Source organism: Halichoerus grypus, chromosome 4 (genome assembly GCF_964656455.1).
Source record: "Halichoerus grypus chromosome 4, mHalGry1.hap1.1, whole genome shotgun sequence".
In the NCBI taxonomy this organism is placed as follows: Eukaryota; Metazoa; Chordata; class Mammalia; order Carnivora; family Phocidae; genus Halichoerus; species Halichoerus grypus.
Window position 1 is genome coordinate 50,109,176 of NC_135715.1, and position 22,908 is coordinate 50,132,083.

The following is a 22,908-nucleotide window of genomic DNA, read 5'->3' on the forward strand; positions in this document are numbered from 1 at the left end:
TATTCCCTGCTGTGGCCCAAGTTGTGTCAATATAACAATTCATTTGAGAGATTTGTAAATCATTAGAAAAGGTTTATAGTATTTTATCCCCCTAAGGACCACAATGTGCTATGTCACCATGGTGATTTATGACTCCTTCTGAATTTCCCTGGGATAAACCATGTGCAGTTTAACATCCTATACTCTTTAAATTAACCAGCATTACTATCTCTACATGATCCATTTGTAACACAGAGAGGGGTAGATTTGAAAGTTAAATCGCGAAGTCATGTGAGAGCAGGATATGTGTTTTATAGTAATAACTCATATAATGAAACTACAGTTTTAAGGCAAGCCAATTCAATTCATAAAAGAGGCATGATAGCATTAACCTTGCTGTTCAATTTATTAAAACAGACATTCATTCAACAAATATTCTTGACTGCCCATGCACAATTTCTCAGGTCAACAAGAAACCGAAGATACGACCCCAATCCTCAAAATATGTAGACGAAAAATCTTTATGAATTTCACCTACTCTTGCATTCCAGCTCCATCAAACCAGAGTCAGAAGTAAAACTAACAAACATACAAGCCTGTCTCTGCCTTCTTCCCAGATTTCCTTTTGGAGCAGAGCTAAGGTTACTGACCTAATAGCCAGTAAACCCCATCTAATGCCAGACAGCCAACTGCAATCACTAGTCTTTAAATATATTTCAAAAGCCAAAAGAAGTGGAGAGTCAGTTCAAGTCCCTCTGGGAAGAGCCTGGATGCTGCTCACAGGGTTAATGTCTTCAAACAGAGATCCAGAAGTATTTTTCTATTTCTGCTCAAGGAGAGAAGGCATTTCTCCTTCTCTCTCCCCACAAACTCCAGATATTTAAACTTTCTATTGTGGTGCCTAACAAACCCCTGCTTATCCCACAAGGTGTGACTCCTTCGCAAATATGAACCACAGTCAGTCCCCGCTTCTCTATGTCCTCCTAACACTTCTTAGATTCACCTGAGGGTCATGCATCCTGCAATGTGGGCACATGCCTGTCTCCAGAGCAAGAATACAAATGGCATGGGGACCCAGGTCCCATCTTAACCTTCTGGTATTTCCAGAGTTTAGAAAAGTACTTGGCATTCATGAGGTACTTAATGAGCTAAATGATGGACCATGAGCCCCCTTTTCGATGATTTTAAATACCTTTACGCGATGGAGTGATGGGTTTGCTTTATATAGCTCCCGAATCAGAACCAGGTCCCAGAAGTGGAAGTGCTGCACAGAGGTCACATTGGAATGAAGAAAATGGAAACTGCCATCAATACATAGAAACCACCAATCACTAGAAAGGAGCCTGTCACTGGATGTATTCAAGCAGAAGATGAAAAACAATTTGGTGGCAATGTTACAGAGGGAAATCCAAAAACCAGACTGGTTTATAGTTCATGGAATTTGTCTTTTCTCCTCTTTTCTACACAGGTAGTGAGTGAACATGCAGTCATTTGTTTGGCTTTTAGTTGGCTGACGAACCTCCTTTGTGTGTGACAGAACAAGGCACCAGCAGACGTACACCTGGAGAACCTCAGTCTACACGACAGATTCTTTCTACTTCCCACTTTGTTTTTTCAGTCCCCTTGTCCAGGTTCCAACCAACCACTATGTGTATGTGTGTGTTATTAGGTGTTGGTCTTGTTCCTTCATCCTTAGTTTGGATCTAGCTCTTCAGGTTACTAGACTGGGCTCACGCCAGCTGGTTAGGTTTTAAACTTCCAGTTCCTCATCATCGGCTTCCTTCTTTCTCTTTCCCACTTTTTCTGTTTTGACAACACAACCGTCTGTCACTCTCCTCTCCTTTCTCCTTTTTCCTCCACGTCACCCCAACCCCCAGCCTCAAACACTTCATCCCTGTAGCCCAAGACCCAGCATTCTGGAGCCCAGTTGGTTTTGGCCCCTAATCTTGTGAAAAGAACTTTGGCTCTGTTCATTCAGATCATGGGAAAGGGAGAGAGCAGGGTATCCATTAGGGAACAAACTCCATTTTAGAAACTATGAAAACAGTGGTACCAGAAACACATTCTCCACAGCTTTCCACGACCACAGTCATAATCGTCCTGTCTATTTTTCCGGCTATGGGTCAAGCAACCATGGCAGGCAGGGGCAAAGGAGTTTGCCTTTTTTTTCCTACTGTAAAGATACTACAAGTGTTTGTATACACCTGTCAAAAGGTTCCACTCAAAGCTTTGCCATCTGAACTCAGAATGCAGAACAATCCATGTCGAGGACAGAAATCAGGATTGTATAGCAATCCCCAGATTATGGGTCAGATGGCAGTCACCTCGTCACCCTACGCTTGCAGGGTTACACAGAAATGTAATTAAGGGGCTGTGCCGGTGTGCCTCTGGTCTCAAGGTTAATTAGCCACTGGAAAATGACACCTTCAGGTGTCCTGGATCATAACCGCACTAGCAGAAGCAGCACGATTCTAAATTGACGGCACTGACGCCACACGACAGCAGAGTTGAAACCAGCAGAGGTGAAAACAAAGACTGACATAGGTTGCGGCACTGCTGACAAGATGGAAAAGGGACACATTCCGAGTGCCTTTGGGAGAAATAACACTGAAACCAACAAAAGCCCATGATGCCCCACGGCTGGATGTGAGCACCGACCCGTAATTATCTGCGCATGGAAAGCCCCACCCCCTGTGCTCCCCGGGCCCCCTATTCCATCCACTGAAAGCTGGCATTCCAGAGCCCTGCACCCATGACTCCAACACACACACCACCTCTCTTATGACTTTCCAGTTCTTTCCCAGAGAAGCTCAAGTCCAGCACAGGGGAGCATGTAAAGCACCTCTCACGGAACGCGAAGACACCGCACTGAGTCTCTTACCTTCGTGGAGCCTCTTCCGCTCTTGTAGCGCTTACCTTCCTGGAGGTCCATTTCCTTCCCACTTAACGGCCCTTTATGATTCTACGTCTTTTTTCTTGTCCAATTTTCAAGCTATGCCCAGACTGGTCTGCTCTGGGATCTGGCACATCCACGTGACCTGGGAGAGAGAAACTCAGTGAGAAAGAGACTTTCTGGCCCTCAGCATCGGAGATCTTGGAGTTTCTCACCAGGTGTTTTTTGCCTGCCTAGGGAACTGGGCCTCGGCCACCTGGTAAGGGAGTGTGTTGTTGGGGTGGGATGGGGTGGGAATAGGATTTTGTTTCTTTGGTGCATAGCACCCAACCAACCAGCATGGAACCCGCCTCGGGTTCCTCTGAGCACGGCATGCAGCGTGCTCTGCTCTGTCTCCCACCAAATCCCCTCTGCTCTCAATTTGTAAACAACTCAGCTCTGCCTGCATCTTATGTGAGCAGGCCATGCCAGCGCCACACTGCGCCCTTCCCGGCTCCCAGCCAAGTGCACCTGCTGCCCGGGGCCCTGGCTGCCGCTGCTGCCTCTGCTGCTATTATGCTCGGCCCTCGCCTGCTGCTGCTTGCTGGGCCGGCGGCACATCTTCAGCATGGGGAGGAATGTTTATTAGTTTTAATTGGTGGGCACGGCTGGACAGTGACATTCGGGGAGGATTGTGTGTCCTTCACCCTGTAGCAGGTGCCGGCTGCGATGGCAGATGTAGGTGGATCGTGGTAGAAGACAACCTACAGATTATTCCCCTTCCAGAACAATGCAGCTGCTATGTCTCCTCCCTACCTATGGGGACACACTCTCCCCTTTCTCTTTACCCCCTCCTGTGCTTTCCTAAGTGGAAAAGTTTTATTCATTCTGGAATACAGTAGTCTCATTCAAAAAAAAAAAAAAATCCTCTCCAAAAGTCATAAATATACAATCTGTGAATGCAAGTATCTTTCTGTGTGACCCAAGCATCGTCCTCAGTTGACTGTAAACATTCCATATGCTGTAAGAATTCATATACTTCCCGGGTAATATTCTGAATATCAACTTAGCAAATCGTTTTATACACAAATCAACTGTTTTGCTATCATTTTCTACTCCTACTCAACTCTGTAACTAACCTCTCGCTGTTAAAAAACCTCAAAGCTACGTGCTTTCAAAGTACAAGAATTGGTTTTTACATATTTCACTATTCTTCCATGTTATGTTGCCTCATTGCTCCTTTTCCAACAGAGGTCAAGCAGTAATGGCGCCCAGCAGAACCAGGTGGAGGCACCAGCAGTCCCCCGCAGCAGCAGGGCATGGGAGTTGCCAATTGCCTCGTTTTGACGCCCTAGTCCTGGACAGTGGTACAAAACCACACACACACACACACACACACACACACACACACACACAGCCCAACCTCAGCAAAGAGTCATTTTGTCCCGATTCCTTCCTCTACCTCAGCACATCAGCAAAGCCTTGCCTTCACCAGACCCCATCAGAAGCCAAAAACTTGGCTTGGAGCTGTTGCTTTCCGCTTTGAGAATGGTGGTGTGTGTGTCCCATATAGCTTCTGCTTGTTTATGCATTTATATCAGCCTCAGCTGCTGCAGGAGGAGCGGAGAATATACTTAGCTTCTGGAGCACAGAGCCAGAAACTGTAAAACTCTCCTGCCACCTAGCGGCGTAGCAAAAGCTGCACTCATCAGAAAAATGTAAATAGGTCTGTAGGGCCCAACTACCAACTTGTTAAACTTTGGCTTCAGTTTAAAAAGAGACAGTTAAAACCTATACCCCATGTCCTCAAGTGTAGTGATTAAAAATGACCTAAAAGTAATGTTTTAATGATACCAGATCTTTAAACAGTCAACGACCGAACAAAATGCCCTATTGCTCGTAACTAATTATAGGATTCTCAATCGTTGAGATTTATAAAACAAAGTGACCCAAGCAAATAAAATCCTTATATTGAATTTCTTCCCTAGATTCTCGGGGTTATTTTTTTTTTTAGTTTGTTTGTTTTACCATCTGTTGTTTAGCTATATACGAATCCAAAGTTCAGGGAAGGCTTAGACTGTGGTTATAAGTGAAAAGGAGATTAGCTTTGAAAAATATTTAGCACATGTCCTAGCACAGAGTATGTACAGCCACCGAAGGTATCACTCATCCTAAAACGTTGGAAAAGAGGGAAAATTCAGGATCTATGTAACTAATGCACTATAATAATGCAATTATTGAATCCTATTTTCATAGGATCTTAAATGACCACACAGGATACAGAAATACTGCAAAACACAATTACTAAGTCATTTCCAAATCACTGCTGAGCGGATCTCTGACACTGTTTTAACACAAGTAAATGTGATGCCTGATGGAATCATCCTAGCCATTCCTCTTCAAAAGGGTTTGAGGAAGAATGGATACTCTGAAACAATCTTAGGAAAATGGTCTAAACAGCAGATGGCATGGCTCCTTCTGGATGCACAGCATTCGGCAGCGAGAGATGTAGATAATGACAAAGGTGTAGAAATTGCAGAATCAAGTGTCTTTCTCCCCTCTAAAAATGTAAAATAAGAAAACAAAACCTATGCATCATTTATGGATGCCCCAGGATAGTCTTAAATTATGCAATCCACATATCCATGAAAAGTTGCCTAATGTATTCCCTTACTTCATGACACCGATGGCCCCCTTGGTCACGCCTGTTCACATGCGCGCGCGCGCGCGCACACACACACACACTCTCTCTCTCACACTCCGAGACGAGTTAGGGAAGCAGGTCTGTATCTACCACACGAGTAACATTCATTTCTAAAGCAAATACACCAGTGAGCAGGGAAGCACAAAGGTATTTGCTAACTAAATGCTTCTTTTATCAACTCAGTGATCTTCTCTGCTTAGAAAGCTTCTCAAACGTGCATAATGGGATTAAAAGCACTCTCAATAAAGTTCATTACCTTAGTAGTCCTTTCCATCTTCTTGTGAAATTAACTGTATCTCCTATATGTACATCTACTTAAGGTAGTAATTTAATGGCAATAACAGCTATATCTAAGAGGGTTATTTTTCCCTTGGATCTGCTTCCCACTTAGAGACCTCTTCATGTTTAGATTAAAAACCAGAAACACCGTTTTCCTTCTGTTTTAGGGAAATGAAGAAAATGACAAAGGAGAAAAAAAATCAAAGACCTTTTAAAGCAATAATCCTAGAAAATGATAATGCCTCAAATACTTTAATATGAATGTCCAATGGGGGAGGAAGATGAATGAACTAGGTATGTTCGATTTACACTAAGTAATCTCATTTTTATTTGGTATTTCATGGTATACGCTCCTCTTTCCCCCCCACCCACCCCCATGCACACACATATACAACCTCACTCTATCTGTTTTGGCAAATCACATGCACTTTCCCTATTTTCATACACACATTCAAGGTAGGTATTCTTAAGCCACATTTTATCATAATGCTGATTTCCTTTCCTTCTGTGGGCAGAGCCCCAATTTTTTTTTTTTTTTCTTTTCCACCTTCTCAAACTTGACTTAGGAGACTGAGACTCTCCCCAACACTAAATATCAACTTGCCAAAACTAATCATCCTCATCTCATTGATTAGGGGAGGGGAGGCCTGTGACCCAGGTGTTCCCAATGTCATGGGAGGTGTGCTGAGGAAGGAGGATGCTGACACTGGATCCCTACGGCAACAATGGGAAAGAAAGCAGCCTTTAGGATGACTATAGAGGATGAATGGAATTGAGTCTGTGATGACTTTAGACCCTGGGGTCCACTAACCCTAGTAATCAGTAATCAGCAAATCAGTAATCTGGCCAAGTGGATCCTAACCTAAACCTTTGCTCAATGGTGTGCAGGAGAAAAATCACAGATGGATTCAGCCCACGTTCTCCTCCACTACCAGCTAATTCCAAAACCTAACCCTCTCTAGGTTACTAACTGAAAAGTATCCTAACTATCCTAATTATCCATTCTTTTCTCCTTCACGTATGTTTATAAAATCCTATTCCTCTTACTTGATAAGTATCTCTTGAATCAACCTTTTGCAAACTATTCCACACTCACTATTTTAGTTCAGCCCCTCATAACTTTTTTCTTGGAGTCTTGTTACAGCCTCATAACTCCTCTATTTCAAATAAATCCTTTACTCCGCCTATAGCAGGACCTTGTAAATTTCAAATGCAATAGGTCCCTTTCTATGCAAAATTGCACCCCTACACATCCCTCTGCATTCAGGTTCAAAGCAAACCTTTTGTGTGGTCTGTAGGCACTTCTTGACCCATCCTTGAAAAAAAAAAAAAAAAGCTTTTCTCACCCTTCTTGTCTTTATCCTCAATCATACAGCGTTAGTGAAATAACTATACATCTAAAATTTTGTTATTTCTTGCCTCTGGGCCTTTGCACTTTGGTTCCCTCTGCCTGTGATATATGTTCTTGCATCAATCAACTGCAAGTCTAGTTTATCTCAGCTGGTTACTTTGTAGGTCAGTATCTGAGAAGCCATCTCTCCCGTCCTGACTCCTGCTTTGGTTGTGTATCCCTCTTTCTCCTCCCTTTTCCCACTCCACTTGCCTCTTATGTAGTGCTGAGCTCACTGCCCGCTCTCTTTTGTTTGTAAATCTGCTCCACTAGATGAGCTCTTTTAGGATATGGAGCACAGCTTTACCAACACTTCCTACCATACCCAGTACAAAAGAGGCTCTCAATAAATGGTTTTTGATAAAATAATATCTAATGGCCACCTGACTTAAATAATAACTGTAAAAGGCAAAGAGCTAGTTAGTGGTATAAAGGCAAGTAGAATTGAGAACTCTTGATTCCCAGTCCTGTTATCTTTTTATTACAATATACTGTTTCAGATTAGGTTTACTCTGGACCTAAGTGCTTAAAACTCAGAACTGTCATTTAAGACAAATAGCTTCTTCTGAGGACTTTACAAAGCCTTATAGTCAGAATGGCCTGAGGCAGATCTTTTAACCTTCCTACCATCCCCTTCTTTATTTACAAAACAGGGGTAATAGTATTGCTTATCTCTTTTTGCTAAGAAATGATTAATGTAAGGGCCAGTGAAACCAATATCCATGGAAATGATTAAAGGCAAGGCTAAGACTCAGAATATCCGCATGCCCCTCTTTGGTTTGCTAATATCCTTCTGTGTATTTATTGAATACGAGAAATTCAACAACAGTACAACTCAGAGTATATTTCCCTATAATATCTGAGAAAGTGATATGAAACAAAGAATCACAAAGCCACCACCTATACATACTTCTCCGGGTTACGAAATGGAGTTCAACATCTTTATATTTCACTGTGTTTATGTATCAGGCAATAAGCCCTTGACCTTGTAACATGTTATATTCCAATGCATTTAATCAATTCTATTTTTACATGTTTATACACTGAAATGTTGTGAATTTTGATTCTGCTCAGTATATGGTAATATACATGCAATGATTTTATGGGAAAAGACCATAATTAGTTGGAATTAAGTGAAATCTTGAGTAGTCTTTCAAGTCTGAATATTTTAAGAATGATCAGAGCTATGTTGCTATGTAGGTAAAAATAATATCCTCTAGACAGACTCATTTCTCATCTTCTTTCATTTCTCAAATTTTACCTTAACAGAGGTGCCTTTCACAACCATTCCATTTAAAATGGCACCTCCTACCCCCATCTACCCACCCCCCACACACACACATATATATACACAGAGGCTTATTTTCTTTCCTGGCTTTAGATGCTTTCCTGCTACTTTATCATCCCTGTATCACAACACTAAGTAACACACCATTTATTTTACTTATTGACTTAGTGCTTGTCTCCTCCCAAAGTGTAAGTCTCATGAGGGGAGAGGTAGTTTTGGGGTTTTTTGTTTTATGCCGCATTTGCAGTACCTAGAACAGCTTCTAGCAAGTGGGAATTGTTTGATAAATATATGCCAAGATGAGTATCTTCTAATGCATAGATTTGGAGACTCTCCCAAAATAGGACCTTTTTATCCTATGACCTGCTTTTTTTTTGCTTGACACTTTTTTTTAATGCATCACAGTTGAAATAGATTTAGTGCCTTCAACAGTCATTCTCTAAATGGTTTGAGCATCCTCACTAATTTCCATTAAATGCTGCCACAGCTTCACTAGGTACGCATTTCTATCATGATATCCTAATATCACTGCAGTATTCAGAAATCATCTCAGGCGTGTCCTTTGGAACCTACAGTCTCTGATGAAGCATCTCATGAATGGGGATACCCAGCTGATAAAACGTTAAAAGAAAATTAATGGGTCCACATTTTACATCACTGCTTTAAAAAAAAAAAAAAATTATCCTCTGAGATACAAAACATGATGATATAAGTTAAAAGAATAGAATGTTCTCCTGGCTTACAAAGTGCTCTCCTAACCTCACGCTAGTGCTGTGTTGGCAGCCCGCAGACCGCGTGAGGAAGATAACACAGGAAAGTCTGTTTCTAAGACAACAGTATTTTCTTTTATGTCTTATGCTATAATCATAGTTCCTATTACCTCGAGGATCACCTGGATTTTTGCCAAAAATAAGATGGTGTAAATTAAACCAAACAAATAAGTATCCCTTCAAAGGGCCAAAATAAATAGAATTTTATTGATTCAAAGTATTGCAATAACTTTATAGCAATTTATATTGAGCTACTGTGACAAAGAGGCAAAATTCAAATACTTAAAAAACAGATTGCATTTTAATTAAAGTGGCCATTGAAGGGAACACACCTGCTAATTTTAAAAGATTACTTTCCTGGCAATATCCAAAAATAATACATTAGACATAAATTTCAGACCTTATTTTACCATCCTTCTCAATACCTTATGAGCTTACTCATCCTATGTCCAAATTTTCTTTATAAAATGGAAAGAATAATACTGCTATATTTGAATGAAATAAAAGAACTCACAGACTGAAAAGAGCTTTGAATCTTCTGTGTAAAAATTTTAGGAAAACCTACAATAAATTTAACACCATGAATAATTCACCACTGATTCCAAAAATAATCCTTGTAGACTTTAGTAGTAAGTGCTCTTATTCTATATAAATGTTAAGACCTTTGTTCTACTAACAATTACATTTCAGTCTTATGAATATGAGCACCAAAACATGTTAAAAATGATTTCAAGCATGTTTTTCTTATAAGATATCAAAAAAGGAGAGGAAAATATGTATTTGGGTTGAAGGATTTTTTTAAAAAAAGAATTACCTTCGCACATTTTAAAAACTAAGGTGCATACACTATGTCTGTGTAATAAATTAAAACCGATTTCTTATTCCTCTGCATCAATTTTTCCATTTACAACCTTGCTTAAGATTATAAAATAATTCAGTAAAGCTTCTTTTGTCTTTTTTTATTTGAAGTTACTTCTAAGTTCAAGTCAAGAAAAGCATGAGGGCAGAAAATGGTTGTGATAAAGCCCAGGGATAATTAATAAGTACCTACCATGAATAAAGAAAAAAGCAGGGAGATAAGACAATAATACAAGCCAGATTATGATAAATACCGAAAGGCAGACACAAACAATGTCCTAAACGTCTCAAAATGTGAACAAAAGAGCCCTTGCTTTATGCTAGTCCTCCTTCTAGTCTGAATTACAACACAGGCAAAGGCTATTATAAATGTTAACAGAAAAAAAAAAAAAATCAGATCAGAGTATTGTATTATTTTCAATTTATCCTTGTAAGACAAAAAACTACCAAATATGTGCCTATTTTTTGGAAAGGTTTTCCAAGATGTGTTCCTCCATTCTCTTTTGTTTCTTTCAAGGGCCTAACAGTAAACCTCGTCCGACTGTAGTTCTCTTCACCGACAGGTGGGCATTTCACACCACCTTTCGTTCCTTTTCATTCAGCTGGTTTTCAACACATGTGATTGCTCTCATAGCCAAGCCAATTTAAATTATTTGGGGAATAAGATTTCATTAAACACTACATCAAATGCCTCACTGAGATCAATACATATTACCTCCACTATATGGCCTTTATTCACTAATGTTGTAATCCTGCCAGAACCTGGAAACAAATAGGTGGTTTATAATTTACATAGGACATCTGTGAGTCATGCTCAGCTATCTTGAGTTTCCACATATGGCTTTAACATTTCTTATTTTACTTTACTAAGGAGAGGATTAGACGTAGTTGAGTAAAATATTCAAACCGAATCTGCTTGCCTATTTTCAAAAGTGAATGACATTTTGCCTATAATGTTTTATATTTGTCAGGTTCTGTGACTTCTGAAAAGTCAATCATTCTTTATTTGATCATGTATTCATTTCCTTACACATTTTCTATCCATTATGTTGTCAGTTTTTCACAATGAAAATACATTTTATAATTGAATTACTTTGGTTTAAATTAACATGCTCTGTATACCCAATTATCTAGTGATTAGAACTTTATTTTTTTACACTTGAATATTAAATGTTTTGCCTAAATCAAAAAAAAATCTGTCCACAAAAGACACAAATACTGCTTTCAATATTCTGAATAATTTATAATGATGGTGTCAATGAACTCACATAATGTGAAATGTCAAGGCAGTCTTACCCAGAAGCCCTAAAATCAAACCCTGTACGTTGAGCCACTGGCAACAGGGGAGCATGGAGTAAATGGGGACTCCGGTTACTGGGGCTTTGCTAACACCGACGCCCTCAGCTGAGAAAATCAGAAAAGGCAATTCAACCAGAAGTATTAAAATGATACACCACCACAAACTGCAGCTTATTTTTTGGTCTAAAATTGTTGGTAATTTCTACATATCTCTAGTTTGCTTTTAAAGCACAAACTCTGAGCTCATCAGGTCTGCTTACCACATCTCAATGTCAAGAGTGTTACTAGGATGAAATTATAGAAAGACAAATTACTCATTCATCAATAAGTACGTAAACTTTTAGAATGTCTGAGCAGAAAGAATGCCTACAGGATATTTGCTTTAGCTTCTCTACTTTGTAAGTAGGAAGAAGGGTTCCACTGATGTGAGGGGACTACCTCTGAGTTGGCACAACCAGTTAGAAGCAGGACCAGACCACAGTATTTACAGGTATATCTTGGGAATATAGCAAGCTTGGTTCTAGAGCACCACAAGAAAGCAAATATCAGAGTGAACCAGATTAATTTTTTGGTTTCTCAGTGCATATAAAAGTTATGCCCTCACTATACCATAGTCTATCAAGCGTCCAACAGCATTACGTCTACACCAGGTATGTATCTCAATTTAAAAATACTTCATTACTACAAAATGCTGACCATCATCTGAGCTTTCAGCAGGTTGTAATCTTGTTTGTGGAGGATCTCATCTTGATGTTGATGGCCGCTCACTGGTTAGAGTGGTGCTTGCTGAAGGCTGGGTGGCTGTGGTAATTTCTTAGAGTAAGACAACAATGAAGTCTGCCACAATGACTTCTTTTCACAAACGATTTCTCTGTAGCATGTGATGCTGTTTGGTAGCATTTTAGCCACAATAGAACTTCTTTCAGAACTGGAGTCGATCCTCTTAAAACCTGCCACTGCTTTATCAACTAAGTTTATATAACAGTCTAAATCCTTTGCTGTCATTTCAACAATCTTCACAGCATCTTCACCAGGAATAGATTGCATCTCAAGAAATCACCTTCTTTGCTCATCCATAAGAAGCAAATCCTCATCTGTTGAAGTTTTACCATGAGATTGCAGCAATTCAATCCCCTCCTCAGGCTCCACTTCCAAGTCTAGTTTTCTTGCTCTTTCTACCACATCTGCAGATAACTTCCTCTGCTAAAGTCATGAACCCCTCAAAGTCATCCATGAGAGTTAGAACCAACCATTCTTCCCAACTCCTGTGAATATTGGCATTTTGACCTCTTTCCATGAATCACAAATGTCCTTAACGGCATCTAGAATGGTGAATTTTTTCCAGAAGGTTTTCCATTTACTTTGCTCAGATTCATCAGAGGAACCACTGTCTATGGCAGCTCTAGACTTATGAAATGTATTTCTTTTTTTATTTTCTTATTGAGCAAGAGAGCACAAGCAGGGGTAGCAGCAGAGGGAGAAGTAGGCTCCCCACTGAGCAGGGCGCTGGACTCGGGGCTCAAACCCAGGACCCTGAGATCATGACCTGAGCTGAAGGCAGATGCCTAACCTACTGAGCCTCCTAGGCGCCCCTGAAATGTATTTCCTAAATAAGACTTGAAAGTCAAAATTCCTTCTTGATTCATGGGCTGCAGAATGTTGTATTAGTAGGCATGAGAACAACATTAATCTAGCTGTACAGCTTCATCAAAACTCTTGGGTGGTGAGGTGCATTGTCAATGAGCGGTAATATTCTGAAAGTCATCTTTTTTTCTAAGCAGTTCAACAATAGGCTTAAAATATTCAGTAAACCATGTTGTAAATGGATGTGCTGTCATCCAGGCTTTGTTGTTCCATTTAGAGAACACAGACAGAGTAGATTGAGCATAATTCTTAAGGGCCCTGGGATTTCTGGAATAGTGTGCACTGGCTTCAACTTAAAGTCACCAGTTACATTAGCCCCTAACACAGGAGTCAGCCTGTTCTTTGAAGCTAAGCATTGACTTCTCCTCTCTAGCTATGAAAGTCCTGGATGGCATCTTCTTCCAATAGAAGACTGTTCCCTCTACACTGAAAATCTGTTTAGTATAGCCACCTTCACTCATGATCTTAGCTAGATCTTCTGGATAACTTACTGCAGTTTCTGTATCAGCACTTGCTGTTTCACCTTGAATTTTTATGTTATCCAGAACACTAAGATTTTCTCCATATCAGCAATAAGGTGGTTTCATTGTCTTATCATCCATATGTTCACTGCAGTAGCATTTTTAATGTCCCTCAAGAGCTTTTCCTTTGCTTTCACATCTTGGATGTTCTCTGGAAGAAGCCTAGCTTTTGGTCTGTGTTGGCTTTCAACACGCCTTCCTCACTATCTTAATCATTTCTAGCTTTTAAAGTGAGAGACATGCAACTCTTCCTTTCGCTTGAACACTTTGAGGCCATTGTAGGGGTATTGATTAATCTAATCTCAATATTGTTGTGTCTCAGGGAATAGGGAGAGACATGGAGAAATGGCCAGTCAGTGAAGCAGTCAGAACACACACTTTTATTATGTTTGCCATCCTATATGGGTGCAGTTGGTGGTGCCCCAAAACAATTACAATGGTAACAAAAATTACTGATCACAGATCACCATGACAAATATAATAAAGTCCGAAATATTGTGAGAATTACCAAAATATGACACAGAGACACCAGTGAGCAAATGCTATTGGAAAAATGGCACTGATAGACTTGCTCGACACAAGGTTGCCACAAACATTCAATTTGTAAAGAATACAATACCTGAAGGACAACAGAGCAAAGCACAATAAAATGAGGTATATCTATACTGATTCTGAGTCTGGGGCTCTATCCATAATACCATACTATTTCTTCATTCTTCAGTAAGAGGAGCATAACATTGTTGTGGATTTTACAGAGTTCAAAATCCCTAACAAAAGTTGTTATAGTATCTACAGTTCTTTACAGAAATTTTAGAATTCCGAGGTGTACTGATGTGGAGATAAACTATATTGAAAACTTGCTCAAAATTTATTGCTATAGCCTATATTTAAAGTAAGTATTTTGCTCATTATATTCAATTTTATAAAGAGAAAGACCTGGAATAAATCAACAGAAGCTACTCTCTCTCCTTACAAAATCTCTTTCCATCACATGTTTTCAACTCCCATCTACATGATGATTATTAAAACCTCTGGATCTCCAGCCCAAATCTCTCTGGCACTCCAGACCTCACTATGTAATGGTCAACACTACTCAATCACCATGAGCACGTCAAACTCAAAATTTCAAAAGTAGAATTTATCCTGTTTCTGCCACACCCACACATCACAACAAAACCAAAGAAACAAAAACCAGGTCAGGCTTCTCCTCCTTATTCTCTAATACTAGAGTACAGAGCCAGCAACCATCCATCAGCCACCCAAAGCTAAGCTCTTTCAGTAGTCCTTCCATCCATGTTTCTTCCCACATGGAATTAGTCACCAAAGCTTGTCTGTTCACCTCCTAAATACCTCTCGCCTCCTTGAGAGCTCTGTCTGGGCTCCCACCCTTTCTCTATCCTTCTATCCCCAGATCAATCACACCTTAGACCCTTCACATTATTCTTCTGGATTAGAATAGTGGCTGAATTGCAATGGCACCATTTTCATTCTAAAACAAACTTAAATCCTGAATTTCTCTACAGTTGTGAGCATAGCATAATGTACAGAAGTTGAATTATTATGTTACACACCTGAAACTAATAAAACACCATGTCAACTATTTTTTTTTTTTTTTAAGAAAGAAACCTGAATTTCTTCTCATGGTCCACATTCTTTACTATGGCACACAAGGACTGTCATGATCTGACCCTGGGTTACCTCCACAACCTCCTCCTTTCCACTTCTGCTTCACTACTCTCCCTGCATTTAACTCCTTGCAGTTCTCAGAAGGTTATGTGCTCTCTTTCATGTTCAGACCTTTATGGAGTGTATTCCCTCTGTGGGGGATAATCTCCCTTTCTCTAGGTTTTGCCACTTGACCCCACCCCTTTTAACTGAGCAAAGACACTCTTCCTTCAAATCCAGCTAAGACTTATCTTTTTTAGGAAGTCTTCTCCGACTGGCATGGATGTATCAGATGCTGCTCATAACAGTTACCATACAAAATTAAATCCTTCCCAATTTGTAATTAGCACACACCATTGTGTTTTTCCATTTTGAAGCCAATTTTTCAATTTCTTTTAAATCTGCTGGAGCCCTACAGTCTCTAATTCAGCAAAACAAGGAAATTGGATTAGATGACCTTCAATATACCTTCCAAATGTAAATATTATATATTTTTTATAGCATACTAAGTATGGATTCTAAGGCAGAAGAGGACTGATTTCTTAAACATGTATTATGTATAAATTATTTAACATTCATGATCTCATTTAATTTGATATCAGTGGGAATACCTAATGTTACAGTAACAGAAATTCACTTTAAGCTAGTTTAAATAAAAAAGTTATTATTTCACATACACAAAAGAAACCTCTAGAAATAAGAATTAGCTCCAGGTACAATTGAATCCAGTGCTCAACCAGTATCTTCAGCACTTGTTCTCAGATTCGTTTTTGTCTCTGCATTCCTTAGAGTTAATCTCTTTGAAACAGTGCCTTGAACAGTTTCATTATTATGCATCTAATTCCAGGAGAAATGGAGTTTTTCTTTCCAAATTGTAGCAAAAGTCTCATGACTGGATCTTATTGGACCTACTTGGGCCGTGTAGGTCCAGAATAATTTTCTGTGACCAGAGATAGTGAAAAGCAGGGTTAACCAGGCTAGGTACCCAGCACTAAGAGCAAACAGTAATGGAGTCAGGCCCACCTATAGCTTACAGTCTGAGATCAGGGTAGGCTTTGCCACCAAATAATAAACTCTTATTAGAAAAAGAGATTTATGCTGGCTAGGCAAAAATAGCACACAGTCCACAAGAAATTGCAACAATTTGTGAAGTTGGTATTATCTCCACTATTTTCCCAATAGACTAGGGGTCAGCAAACTTTTTCTTCAAAGGACAAGAAAGCAAATATTTTATGCTTTTGAGAGTCACATATGGTCTCTGTCACATATTCAATTTTTTTTCCTACAACCCCTCAAAAAGGTGGAAATCTTTCTTAAGGGCTGTACAAAAAGTGTCTATGTGTCAGATTTGACTTTGGGTCATAGTTTGCTGATCTCTGCACTAGAAAAGTGAGTAAGCTGAAGGCAGAAGTCATGTCTTCTTGGTATTAATATTCCCAGGTCTAGCACATAGTGAGTGCTCAGTAAACATTTGTTAGCTGAATAAATTCAGACTTGGACCAATTAAATTGAGAACTAGAATGAGAAAATGAGTTTCAAACTCACTTGATTATAGAGTATTAGAATAACAAGAAATGAAAGCTCTTTCTTAGAAAGTTGATTAAGTGCCTTTGGCCTCAACTCCCTGGGGAAAACCGAGTTGGGAGAGAAGGAAGGGGCGATGGGGGAAAGAGAGAAAAGAGTTGTAATGGTAAAGAAAAATTCTTCAAGCAGTTATTAAAGACCACAGAGAGAATGCACAGAGTGGTCTAGCAAGACTATAGAGGGGAAAAGCACAAAGGAACTGGGAAAACACTTTCCTGAGGCAGCACCTGCCTAAAGTACAAGGTCATGGAAAGAAACCACGAAGAGACAGGTGGGAATGCCTTTCGTTGTGTTTTTAAACACAGATCCACTCTCACTCACGCCTCTGAGCTCCTGAAGCCTAAAGCTCTCAATTCCCTATGGCCACATGCAGACATATAGCTATTGTAACAATAAGGGAAAATGGAATTTTCATGACAGCTGCACTGAAATAGTTTAGGAAGAGAAATTACTCTGTATTAGGGAGTTCTTTAATGTCTGTAATATTCAGTATTTTCGCTTTCTTTAATGAACATAGGTCTCAATTTGATATTGGTCACTCTACCACCTCCATTATTCCATGTCATTTTTTCTAGCACTGTGATTCCAATCAGCCTCACCTAAATGCCCAATCCTTCGATCCCAACATTTTTTTATATTAGTCATTCCCTCCTGAAGTCTTCTTTTCCTCTTCACATAGCTTATGAAATCATGTGAGTGACTGCATCCAATCTCAGCTCCTTGCTCCTCATAGTGGCCGAACTGGTGGCCCCCAAAATGATAGGTCTATGTCCTAATTCCAAGGACCTGTGAATGTTATCTTCTTTGGGGGAGGGAGGAGGAAAGTCTTTGCAGATAAAATTCTGTGAAAGATACTGAGATGAGATCATCCTGGATTATCCAGATGGGCCCTAAATTCAAGGACAAGTGTCCTTAGGAAAGACACATGGAAGACAGATGGTAATATGAGGACAAATTTGAATGATGTGGCCATGGGCCAGAGAGGAGAGGAGGAAGAAAGTGACCATGGGGGCAGACACCAGAGTGAGGCAACCACAAGTCAGGAAATACCAACAGCAACCAGAAGCTGGAAGAGACCAAGAACAGATTCTCCCCTAGAGCCTTTGGAGAGAGTTCAGCTCTGCTAACATCTGATTTCAGACTTCTGACCTCTAGAACTGTGAGAAAATAAATTTATGTTGTTTTAAGTCACCCAGTTTGTGGTCATTTGTTACAGCAGCCACTGGAAATTGACACACTTCTTTTCTTAGTGTACTCTGGGTCACTCCAAATGTCCACTTCCTGTGGACCTTACCACCCCATGCACTGAACATAGCTGAAGAAAACTCATACCATTTTAAATCCATGACCACAAACTTCCCTGGGCCATTCATTGTTCTTGTTCTCCTTAACAATGATTTCTTATCCTCGCTCTTTGCTGACAATCTTACTTTTTCTTTCACTGAAAATAAATAGAAGAAATCAAAGAAGTTTTATAGCCTCTCACCCTTCAGTAGGTACCCATTTATCCTAGATATGTAGATTATTTATACTCTTCTCTAAATATCTAAAGACAATCCCCTCCATAAGTGGATCCATCCCTTCTTACCCACAAAGTTCAGGGCTCCAAAAATTCTTTATCTCTTCTACATCATGTTTTCTCTCTACTGAATCATTTCCTACAGTGTACAAATATGTTCCTCTTTATTTTTCCCTTTTGTAGCAAAACTCCACTAAGTTGCCTGAACCTACCCACTCCAATTCCTCTGCTCTCATTTTTATGGTAAACCCACTCCAATTGAGATTTTGCCCCACTACTCAATGATCAATTACTGACCTGTTTAGTTAAAACTTGCTGCTACTTTGGTTACTGTTGTGGGCCTCTATGTTATTTCCTGCCTAGCACTCTTCCCTTTGCTTGGTAACTCACAGCTCTCCATCTTCCACATGGCTCTAGAAGGAATTGGTATATTTACACATGACCTCACAATCTGACTGCAATCAGTTTTGAAAATATACTGTTGTCTAAGCTCAGCCACTCACTGCCCTCCCTCTGAAATCACAAAGGAGTAGTATCACAAGCTATGAAGGAACACACAGCTAGGTTAGTTTCCAGTTATATGGAGGGAATCATTCTATAAAACAACAATGACAACAAAAATGAATCCCTCGTGCAGAAAGATACAAACAAGAGAGATGAAGACAGATGGGGAGGAGTTTGGGTGTGAGGACTGATACCTAGTTCTTGAAATACTGGCCATTCTATTCCCAGACATTCCCAAGTTGGGACTGCAACCCCGTGCCACTGACACTGAGATTATTCAACTTCTCCTTGGATTCAAAACCAGACGGTTTCTTCTTATTGGCAAAAATCATATTTTTCTTATTTGCAAATTCTGCATTTGTAAAATACAGAATTACAACCTAACAAGGCACCAGCACTATGTTAAGATACTCCAAATTGCAAACCCTATCCCTACAAGGTGTAATAACCTTCAAGTGGGCATGTCTTGGAAAGTGAAGCTGAGTTAGACAAACCTCAGAGCAAATAAGTGAAATAAAATATTCCACCCTTAGGAAATACTTCTAAGAAATAAGAATGACAGTCTGAAAAATCAGTGGTGCCAACAGGTCCATGAGCCCTTGTTTTCTCCATGTGCTTTAAGCCAAGGTTTGCAATTTCAAAAGAGTATAGGGTAGCAGGCAAATAATGCAAATGAGGGTCCTGAGCTGGACATTTAAAAATTAATAATAATTCATAGGAATGGTAGTGACTGCAGAAAATAGAGGCATCTTTCCTTACAAGGACAAGTTCTGCTCAGCTCCAACCATTTGTCACCACTTCCGTACACTTTCAGAAGAAATCCAGAAATTCTCATTTTATGTGAAACCTCTGTATTTATAAATATCAGTTCAAGGTTTTACAACACTGTGCAGGCCAAACAGAACACATCTGCAGGCCAAATGCAGGCTTCGGCATCTACTAACAGTCCATGCTTTAAACTTTCATTGGTTATCTGGAACCACTAATGACTAGGCAAATTAGGAACACAAAGAATCAGACACATTTGTAGTGGCCTCCCAGGAAAGCCCTTGAGGAAGTTTTGTTTTCTTTCAGTTCTTTGATATGACGGACTTCTTAAATTTCACATAGACCAAGTTGGAGACTTAAGTTGTGGGGTCATGAGTTACTCCCACATAGTCGTATGTGTAAGAAAAATGTGGTGGTGTTTTAAATGTATTTACTACATAACCAATCTGCCCATTCCTCACAGAAGCACATTCAACTGGATAGCATAGATTAAAAAAATAATAAAGTACTCCAATCTAATAATGCAAGCTCTTTAGATAATTCATCTTTGAGGGGAATAATGCTGTCATATATTACCTCTTCTTCCCCCATCTCTCTGCAGATGATATCTGACTACATGGCAAAGGGTGCTTATATGAGGGGTGCTTGGCTCCTTCTGGATATTCTTCACTCTCTGGTCATCTGCTGTGATGCCATTTGCCAGTAGGGTTAAGTAGACACCCTAAAGGTATTCAATCCTTGAATCTCTGGCTGGTGAACTAGTGGTATGTTCACGAATTCAAGCAGTGTTCCAAGGGAAGTCCTCATTTGCCGACAAAGTCCACTTGGCTCTTTCTGGCTCTAAAAGTCTAGCAGTAACTCCTAGGTGGTTCCTCACCTGGGTGAGCTGCAGGGTGGCTGTTGACTTCAAAGCCTTTCCTCTCAGCTACAAGGACCTTCCTAACCCCCTAGCATACTTATCAGCCAGCACACTAGGCTTCCTTCTGTACCTTTCATTTGAAGGTCTTTATACAGATGCCTACTCTTCTGCACATGGCTGCCTTCCCACAGTGAGCTACCTCTTCCAATGTGAGCCAGCCCCCCACCCCGACAGGCTATGCAGGATTCTCCCTATAGTGTCCCCTGCAGAAAATGAGATCAAAGACCCTCTGGTCTACATTTTCCCCTCTACCTCACCAGATGGCAGAAAAGTGACTTAATGCCAACAAGGCAGAAGACCTGAACAGGGTTAAATAAGCCCCCTTCCTCACTCTACCTCTATACCAAGACGAATTGGGACAGGGAGGTCTGGATTATTAGTTTCTGTTCCCTTAAGTATGAAAATTCTATGATTAAGAAAGCCAGACTTTTGATATAGAAGTAAATGAAGAAATTTAGAAAATATGTTTCCTAAGCCTATCGCCTTGCTGAGGACCTGAAAATTCTATTTTGAGTGTCCGAATACTGCATGTCTCCCTTCCTCTTTGCATTCATGCCATAATATTCCTCACACTCTTGGAGGCAGGCAAATGCACCAGGCTAAACATGGCAGTGGTCATAAACAAGCAAATAAATTAAAAGCCCAGTAAGAAATAACTCATTACATGGATGTGAACAGTCACCTACAGCAGGTATTTCAAGAATAGTTCAGATGTTCTACTAAACAAAACTGAAGCATTGACACAGATCCTTGTTTATGCATTCCAGTCCTAAGCTTGAGACTGAACCCATATTAGAACACTTAAAAGAGCTGGAGATGGGGCACCTGGGTGGCTCAGTCAGTTGAGCATAGGACTTTTGGTTTCGAATCAGGTCATGATCTCAGGGTCCTTGGATCGAGCCCTCCACTGGGCTCTACACTCAGAGGGGAGTCTGCTTGAGATTCTCTCCCTCTCCCTTCCCCCCCCCCCATGAGCACCCATGCTCTCTCTAAATAAATCTTAAAAAAAAAAAAAGCTGAAAAAAAAAAATCCTTTCCACTTTGATCAGTTTTAGGATGGGATTCTTGCTTTACTCTACAACCTTGCAACCTCCTCTGATGTATAGTGAATGGTAACTTATTGCTATTGATATAAGCTTCTTTCTTATATTTTTTGTCTTCCTCAACACTGCATCATTTTCTTCTTGCTCTTGAAAATTTTCTTTTCATCTAAAATTTTTTGTCATTATAGCATCAAAGAGGTTTTTCCATGGCAACATATCAGTGTTCTCTCATTCATTAAATTATATTTATTTTAATGCGTTTATTAAAATTTTAAAGTAAAATTACTTATAAAAGCCATTTTTCATTTTAATACTTTTCCTTTTTGAACTTTGCAGGTTTACTTTTGATTGATTTTTAATGACAAAGTCATCTTCCTTCCATGTTAAATTGATACTTGAGTACTCTATTTTTCTTAGGTGATGCACCAGAATTAACCTGATCATTTCTTTGATGTTTCAGCATAAGCATTATTTCTCAAAATCTGTTGCAAATTATGCTCTTTGTTCCATAGCAAACAGGCTGTTTTTATGGACATGTATAATTTGAAACAGTCTTTTCTAAAACTTTTCTTTGAAAGGTAATTAATCTCATTCAATTAAGAATAAGCATTATGCTAGCAAATCAAACTTTAAATTTAATTATGAGTTTCCTAATGTCTAAGTGACCTTAAAGAACACACAATAACTCTGGGCCGTATTTTTTAAACAGCTGACAGAAAATAGATACATCCTCACACCCTGAATTATATTTTAGTGTGAAAGGAATTAGGTGTATTATCCTTTATTGTTTTGCAAATATTTTTGTATGAATACTCAGAAGAAAGGAAACCCTGGTGTTTCCAAATACCAACCCCCCCCCTTTTTTTTTTTAACACAACGTTTACAAATCCAGGGAAACACTGATTCCTGTGGATCCACAGACTCCAACACATACCATGCCTGACACACACTAATTTCTTACAGACGATTATATTAGAGTTCAGTAATATCCACTCTCCCCTAGCCCCTGCCCCGGAGGAGTACTCACCCCCACCCCACTGGTGTTGCACTCGGCCACATGATGTGCCCTGGCCAATGAAACAGGGGTAAAAGTGAAAGAGTCATTTTTGAGTAGACTCTATGGGTCACTAAAAGCTTAGTGATCCATCAAAAAAGGTCACTGAAAGCTCTCCTTGCCTCTTTGCTGTGGCTTGACAACAGCAAGCCCTTGTAAGAGCTGCTTCTTCAGACTAGACTCTGGACAGTGATGTGGGAAACAAAGGCAAAAGAAATGTAGCTCAAATGAAAATCTCCTTACAGCTT

The 22,908-nt window shown here is 39.8% G+C and overlaps 1 long non-coding RNA gene across 1 annotated transcript in view; it reads right to left on the bottom strand.

Annotated features, from left to right (window-relative positions):
* LOC118521007 (uncharacterized) overlaps positions 1 to 3,037 on the bottom strand; it is a 499,349-nt gene extending 496,312 nt beyond the window's left edge. The window contains exon 1 of the long non-coding RNA XR_004909925.2: positions 2,861 to 3,037. This is a non-coding gene — a long non-coding RNA (uncharacterized LOC118521007). The remainder of the gene's footprint in view (positions 1 to 2,860) is intronic.
* Positions 3,038 to 22,908: the final 19,871 nt, after the last annotated feature.